Below are 7,953 nucleotides of genomic sequence, written 5' to 3'. Positions count from 1 at the left end.
GTGCGCTTGAAATCGAATTTCACACACTTTTTTTTTTTTGGCTTAAAACAAACTCACACTCAATCTTGAATGCCTTAAAGGAAATTAATCGATACTTGACGTAGAGGGCCTCTGGGTGCGCGGGTTTACTTTCTTATTGAACCTAACTCTTCTTCTTATTCGCATTCTTCGATCAAATTTGCTTTGTTGGCGCATTTCAAGGTTGGAATTGAACATTTGCATCCTAAACATGAGTGCTTGCAAAGTCTAGATCAACACACATAAGAGTCAGTTGGTAAAAAAACAAGTGTGTTTTTTAGCCCAAGGTCATCCAAGTCTTCTCTCCCCTTGTCGTCTTTCGAGGCCATCTTGGGTGCATAAGATTAGGATCCAAAACCTTGTTTCTCTTTTTAGGAGGCCTGCTTGGGGATTTCATCACCCCTTGGATGACCTCAACTCCAGTGTTCCAGTGGAGCATAAAGATCGGGAGGTGAATCCAAAGACACCTCTCTTGGGATCAAAATTTTGTCACTCGGGCTAAACCTCAAAGAACTTTATACCCTTGAGAAGTGAAAGAGGAGAAGTGGGTTACCGCTCCTCTCAGCTGTGTGACATCTTTTTGTTTTCATCTATGGATTTGGGCCTCACGTACCTTGGTTATATCGAGGACTCCCTAGCTAAACCAACTGTCAGCCTTACAGACAACCATCTAGGGTGTTAATGTGTTTGAAGTGACTGATCGAAACATTTGTAAAACATACACACTCCTTGGCCCAAGTATCACATTCTAAGAATCAAAAACTTCTATCTGGCTGTTCCTATCTATTGTTTGATTTTTTATTTGTTGAATGAATGTTTGCCAAACTTGGTCAATCCTAGCCTAGGGCATACTTAGCGTAGTCACTGCCGGTTTCAAAAGTTGAACAAGTCGAAGCAAAACAACCGAGATCTCTCAAAGCCAAGCAAATTCAAGAATTCATGTCAGAACAACCCAAACCCAAACAGAAGTTTCACAAAGTCAAACTCAAGCCATCTCACACATACCAAGAACTTTCAACGAAGAGAAAGGAAATAACACCAAGCCCTCAAATTGCAAACTCCACAAAGTAGAGGACAAAGTTGCCGACGAAGCCCTTCAAGACGCCTGGTTAGATTGCACCATCCAACTTAACCAACATCTAGGAGTTAACCCTGCTTATGCCTTACCAACTAGGCATGATTTCTATGATTAGACCCCCTTGTTTCTCCACATCTTCTTGCATAAGCTTCACTTTTGCATTAGAGTCATCTTTGCAGGTAAGCCAGTCATCCTTAGTCATCCCCTTAAGCATTTTAGTTCGCCATCTCATTTAGATGTTTGCTTTAGAACCAAACCAATCCCCTCAAACCTAGCTAGCATCCCAAAGGCCTAATCTTCACATCCAAGCCTTCAAAATTGTTGTCACCTTGCCAAAAGTTTGTCATTCCTAACATCTTCCAAATCCACCAATCTCACCAAGGTTATCCCTTTGACAGAGCTTTGTCTAGGGTAATCTAGCTTTGTCACTTGTTATCCCTCATCACCTTGAGCTAAAGGTTGGGATCCACAAGTGATCAATCTCATGTTCTTCCTAAAGGATCATCAGTCTATCCTTAGGTTGACACAATCACCACCAAGCTTGCACAGAGGAAAGCAGACCTTTCATAATTTGGCGACACATCTTTGAAGTTAGAATCCCCAACCCAATCCTAATTAGGTTTTGTCATATAGCTTTGCCTCAAACTAGGAAATCATTTGCATAGAAAAGCCTTCCCCTTTTGCATCCATCAGCATTGTTGCATCTCATCCCTAGGAACATTCTGCATTTTCATGCCACCCATCACTCGCTTAGCCAAGAAGAAGAAGGAAACAATGGAGCCCTATCATTTGGATCAAACAGCATCGCTCCCCTTAAGCATTCAACCATCCTTCAGCCCAGAGAACACTATACCATCACCTACTGACATTGAAGCTTTCATGAACCAACCAGGAAATGCAGTATTGGTGAATGCCATTATAGACAAGAACAAAGAAACAATCATGACTAACTTTCAAAGGGACAACATCGAAGCCTTCGACTTTGGAAGACCTCCTCCCTTATCAGAACCATCTCACCCATTGTTTGAGCAACTCCCACCACCCATAGGCTCTTATGATTCGAATTATCCTCAATATGTGCCAAAAGAAGAGCCTTAACCCACCCCATATGATCCAACAAACCCAAACATACCAGCCTCTACTCAAGTTGAAATCTCCCTTCCACAAGCCAATCCAGCCACTACCACTCCACCATTGGTCCATACCACTCCATCCGAAACCCCCTTTGCCCAAAACACCTCACCATTAACTCCCTTCACTATTGTTGCTGCTGCTCCCCAACCCAGCCTTCCAAATCCACCCATCTCCTAAATCAGTGCTAGCATCTTTGGCCAACCTCAGCAATATACAACAAGGATGCCACCCATGGGGCCAAGTAATCAACCTTTCATCACCCTCAGCTTGTTTACCTCAGCTCAGAACACCATTCCATCATTTCCATTAGGTCCTTGGAGCTCAGTGCCATCAGCCACAAATCCACAAGCTACTACCCTCACTCCACAAAGCTATCAAACCCCACAAGCTACTACCAATGTTCTGTCAAGCTCTCAAGTGACCCAAGCTCCTGCCACCACTCTACCAAGCTTTCAAATCCAGCCACCAAGCTATCAAACCCCATCAGTTCCATTCCCAAGCTTTCAATTCCCACCACCTCCACCACCAACTAATCCATTACCTCCTATTACCAACTATTTTTCTATGCCACTTCTAGGAGGAAATCCACCACCACCAACCACCAATTACTTGGCCTCTTTTGCCATGCAGATACCTTCCCAAATGGGGGCACAACCCACATATATTGGTCAAACTCCTCAAATCCAAAGTTAAGTTCCACAAGCTCCTCAATCCTTCCCCCAAGCTTCACAACTATCTTATACCTTACCTCCACAAAGCAATCTGTTTATCCCATAGCCAGCTTATGTTCCTCAATCCCTACCTCAAATCCCATACCAGCAGAAAGCCTCACAACACATGCAACAATATGTACCACCCCCACCACAGCAACCCATCATCCACCATTCAGTTGCCCAAGCCATGTATAATCCTTACCAGCCCATACCTCAAAGCCATCCATATTCCATTGCCTCATCTAGCACATACCTACCTCAGGGCACTCCCACATTGGGGGCACCCCAGCCATCACCCATTAATTCAGAATGGGAAGCCATGAAGATAGCTTTGAAGAAAATTCAAGAGGGAAATGATCCAAAAACCTTCAAATTTTAGAATGTGTGTCCTTACCCATTTGACAGAGCCATTACCATAGCACCATTTCCCAAGCATTGTTTGACAAATTCAGAGGAAAAGGAGACACTGTCACACATATCAAAGAATTTTACATGCACTGCCAGAAGTGGCATACAATGATGTCTTCCTCTTGTGTCTCTTTCCCAAAAGCTTGGCCGGACCAGCTCTTGAATGGTTTTATAGAATACCATATGGCACAATTAAAAACTTTGCTGAATTGTCTGAGGCATTATGCCCATCTTGTTGAAATAGAGCTATCAGTAGTTGATCTTGTTCACACTAAGCAAAAAGGTGGAGAAAGCCTTCTCGAATATCTACAAAGATGGCAAACCCTTACCACCCGCATATCTTGGACCTTGCCAAAGTGCCATTTGGTAAAAATGTTTATTGATAATGCCCATCCCAGCTTGGCTTACCACATGACCATGGACTGTTTGCAGACCTACAAAGATATCAAAGAGAAAGAAATGATCCTCGAGCAAGGACTCATTAAAGATGGTGTGGTCAAGATTTACAAGGAGGCCAACCAAAATCAATCACATTCCAATGACAAGTCTAGGTATTGGAACAAAAACAAGCACGTTGCAATAGATGGGGTTACCAATACGAGACATGTGAATATTGTTGGTCCTTCCCAAAATAAGTCCAACCCACCATATCAACCACACAATCAAAAAGCTATCAACTACCAACAGCAGAATCACCAAAGCTATCAAAACCACAATCCAAGACCCAACTTCCAAGGATCTAGCCATCAAGCTAATGCCATCAATGTAGCTGCAGGGCAAAAACCCAGATTCCAACCTGCACCTAGAAATGATACACCCGTTGGTGAGCCATTGGATGTCATTTTTGAGAAATTGACTAAGAGAAACTTCATTAAATTTCCTCCTATCCAGCAAATTGACCCAGGCCAATCCAAAGCTGCATGGTCCAAAGATAATGAGTACTACAAATTTCATAGGCTAAAAGGTCACACCACCTTCAGATGCATGAAACTGAAAGATTATGTGCAGGACCTCATTGATCGAAAAGAAATCACTGTAGGTGCCCAAACCTCTCCCAATGCAAGCTTACAGATCTACCAAAATGCTTTTCCTCCTCACAACAACCAAAATCCTAGAAAAGCACCTATCCAAACCAACAACAACAACACCAACAACCGCCAGCCAAACCAACAGCATGGGAAGAACAATGACCACACTTCATCCTATATAGACTATGGTAGCCTCATAGGTTGTATATCCCAGAAAGAGCCTTCTGTCAATGTTATCAATATCCAAGGACCAAACAATGAGTGTGCAGTCACCACTCAAAGAGCGCCACCAATTTCACCAACACCATCAGCTCCATCAAAAAGCCAGTACAATATCTTGGAACACATTGGGAACATGCCAGCCCAAATCTCCATTTTAGACCTTCTCTGCACTAGTCCTATGTACAAGAACATCCTTGACAATGCTCTCATAGAATCTCATGTCCCTTCAGATATCAACGCTACCGATTTTCATAATTTTGTTGGACAGCTTTCATCCTCATGTGCCCTATCATTCAAACCCACTGACATACCCGTGGTCGAGCTAGATCACACCCTTCCGCTTCGCATAGCCATCATGGTATCCAATTTTGCTGTAAAAAGAGTAATGATAGATAATGGATCAGCCTTGAATATTTGCACCCTAAAATTCATAAAACAAGTTGGGTATACTGAGGCAGATATCATCAATGAGGTTATCCTAAACTTACCATTTAACATTCTCCTTGATCGCCCATGGATTCATGCCATGAAAGCCATTCCATCCGCTTACCATCAGTGCATCAAATTTTTGCATCAAGGCACTGAGGTAACCATCCATGCCGATTCAGAACCCTTTGCTTACTGCAATGCGGTTGAAGCTTCATATACAAACCATTGCCCTGGAATTGATATCGGCACATCCATCGCCAGCTCATCCCACACTTGTAATGACCCAGAAACCATCCTCGCCTCCACCCTATCTACCGTGAAGATCAATAACAAAGGCTGTGGGGAGTATAGTTTGTCAGATGCATTTGCTGTCGGGGCACTCCCACTTGATCCACACGCCCATGGACGACCGACATATCACAAAGCTAAGGAGATTCCACCTCCTCTATACAAATAGTTTGGCCCAACAACCTTTGTATCCTTGAAAATCCCTATTCATGAGGAGCTGACTCCAGATATCAACAATTGGTTACATAAGGATGCACCTCCAAGAAATCAAGCATGCCTTGATCACTTCAGCAAGAAGTATCCCTAAGAACATAAGCTCATCACTGAAAAATGGAACTATCAAGGTGGTGGTCTAGGACCAGAAGAAAGAGGCATGCAGTGCCCCATCAAAGCACACAAGTGGGAAACAAAGTCAGGTCTTGGCTTTGGCATACCCACAATTGGGGGCACCAATGAGAACGGTCACGCTTTTTCGAACATTCACCATGACCTTATCGAAATCGAAGACATTCCTGAGGAAGTTGAAAAGAGAGGCTACGACGATATCCCAGACCAAATCTCCCTGGAAGACTCTATTCTCCAAGAACTATCCATCCATTTCATTGACCTAACACTCGCTCATCCACAACTCATAGATTGGGACCAACCAAGCATCATACACATTAATCAGTTCACATCAGAGGAAGCGCTTCTGAGATTCATGGGAGCTGAAACACCTCACAAGAAGACAAAGCCAGATTCTGCCTATGTCTATAAGCTAGATCCCAAGGGGTATTTTGGAGAAAATCCCCAACCTAGTTCTGATACACCTAAAACTAGAACTAGGGTGAATCTGAGACTAGCTAAGGCAGCGAAGAGAGCCCCTCAACAAGGAAATCTAGAGTCACCAGAAGAACATGAGGATTTAGCATTGCCTCCTCAAGATAATCGACCAGAGGTGTCTTCTATTCTAATTGAGGATACTAGAGAAGTCAACATCGGTTCTTCAGAGATCCCCAGACTTGTTCACTTTGCTGCATCCCTATCACAAGACCAAGCCGACCTCCTCTTTGAGGTCTTAAGAGAGAACATTGGCCGATTTGCATGGTCATATCAGGACATGCCAGGACTTGATCCAAAGCTTGTAGTTCATCATCTTGTAGTCGATCCAAAGATCAAGCCCGTTAGACAAAAGCTTAGAAAAATGCACCCCAAGGTGGCATTACTGGTCAAAGTTGAATTAGAAAGATTGTTAGCTGCTAAGGTTATCCGACCTATCGACTACTCAGAGTGGATCTCTAACATGGTCCCCATCACTAAACCTTCCGGTGACATCAGAATCTGCACTAATTTCAGAGATCTTAACAAAGCTTGTCCAAAAGATGATTTTCCCTTGCCCAACATAGATATGATTGTAGATCTTACAGCTGGACCTGAAATTATGTCCCTCATGGATGGATTTTCTGGGTATAATCAAATCAAGATTCCAGAAGAGGATCAACATAAGACAACATTCACTACCCCTTGGGGAACCTTTTGTTACAACATGATGTCTTTTGGCCTAAAGAATGCAGGGGCTACCTATCAAAGAACTGTGACAACCATTTTTCATGATCTCATCCATAGCATTTTGGAGGATTATGTGGATGATATCTTGGTCAAATCTCATACCTTCATGGATCATCTTGCTGACCTAGAGAAAGTCTTTAATAGGTTAGCCAAATATCATCTCATGCTGAATCCCAAGAAGTGTGTCTTTGGGGTCATATCTGGCAAGCTTCTAGGCTTTATAGTTTCTAAACGAGGTATAGAGATCGACCCCAAGAAGGTCAAGGCTATCTTAGACATGCCTCCTCCCCAAACACTGCGACAACTTCACTCTCTTCATGGAAAGCTTCAATCCGTCCGACGCTTCATCTCCCAGCTTGCAGATAAGTGTACACCATTTGCACATTTACTAAAGAAGGATGAAAACTTCAAGTGGGATCCTTTATGTCAACGCAGCTTCGATTAGCTCAAGTAGTACCTTGCCAATCCCCCTATCTTGGTTCCACCAGTTCTTGGTCGTCCCTTGATCTTGTACATATCATCAATGCCTACAGCTCTAGGGGCACTTCTAACACAGCACGATGACTACGACAAAGAAAGAGCCATCTACTACATCAGTAGAACCCTAGTTGGTTATGAACTCAGTTATACTCCTATGGAAAAAGCTTGTTTGGCAGTTGTTTTCTCAACTCAAAAGCTTTGCCAGTACATGCTAAGTCATACCATCCAACTAGTCTCCAAGATTGACCCTCTCAAGTATATGCTCTTTAGAACAACACTTACAGGCCGTTTGGCCATATGGGTTATGCTCCTTAGCAAATTTGACATCCAGTATGTAGACAAAAAGGCAATCACAGGGCAAGCTATAGCAAATCACCTAGCTGATGCACCTCTAATAGATGCATATCCTTTGATCACAAAATTTCTAGATGAGCATATCTGTCTAATTGAAGAACAACCCCCATGGAAACTTTACTTCGATGGCTCATACGCATCTCATGGATTAGGGGCAGGAATATTGTTGGTCACACCTCAAGGATATTACATTCCAAAAGCCTTCAAGCTACAATTCCCTAGCACTAACAATATAGCTGAATATGAGGCTCTC

The sequence above is a fragment of the Cupressus sempervirens genome, chromosome 7, assembly GCF_028749045.1.
Source record: "Cupressus sempervirens isolate cs-2001-9-10 chromosome 7, ASM2874904v1, whole genome shotgun sequence".
In the NCBI taxonomy this organism is placed as follows: domain Eukaryota; kingdom Viridiplantae; phylum Streptophyta; class Pinopsida; order Cupressales; family Cupressaceae; genus Cupressus; species Cupressus sempervirens.
Note: the sequence above shows the minus strand (reverse complement) of the source record.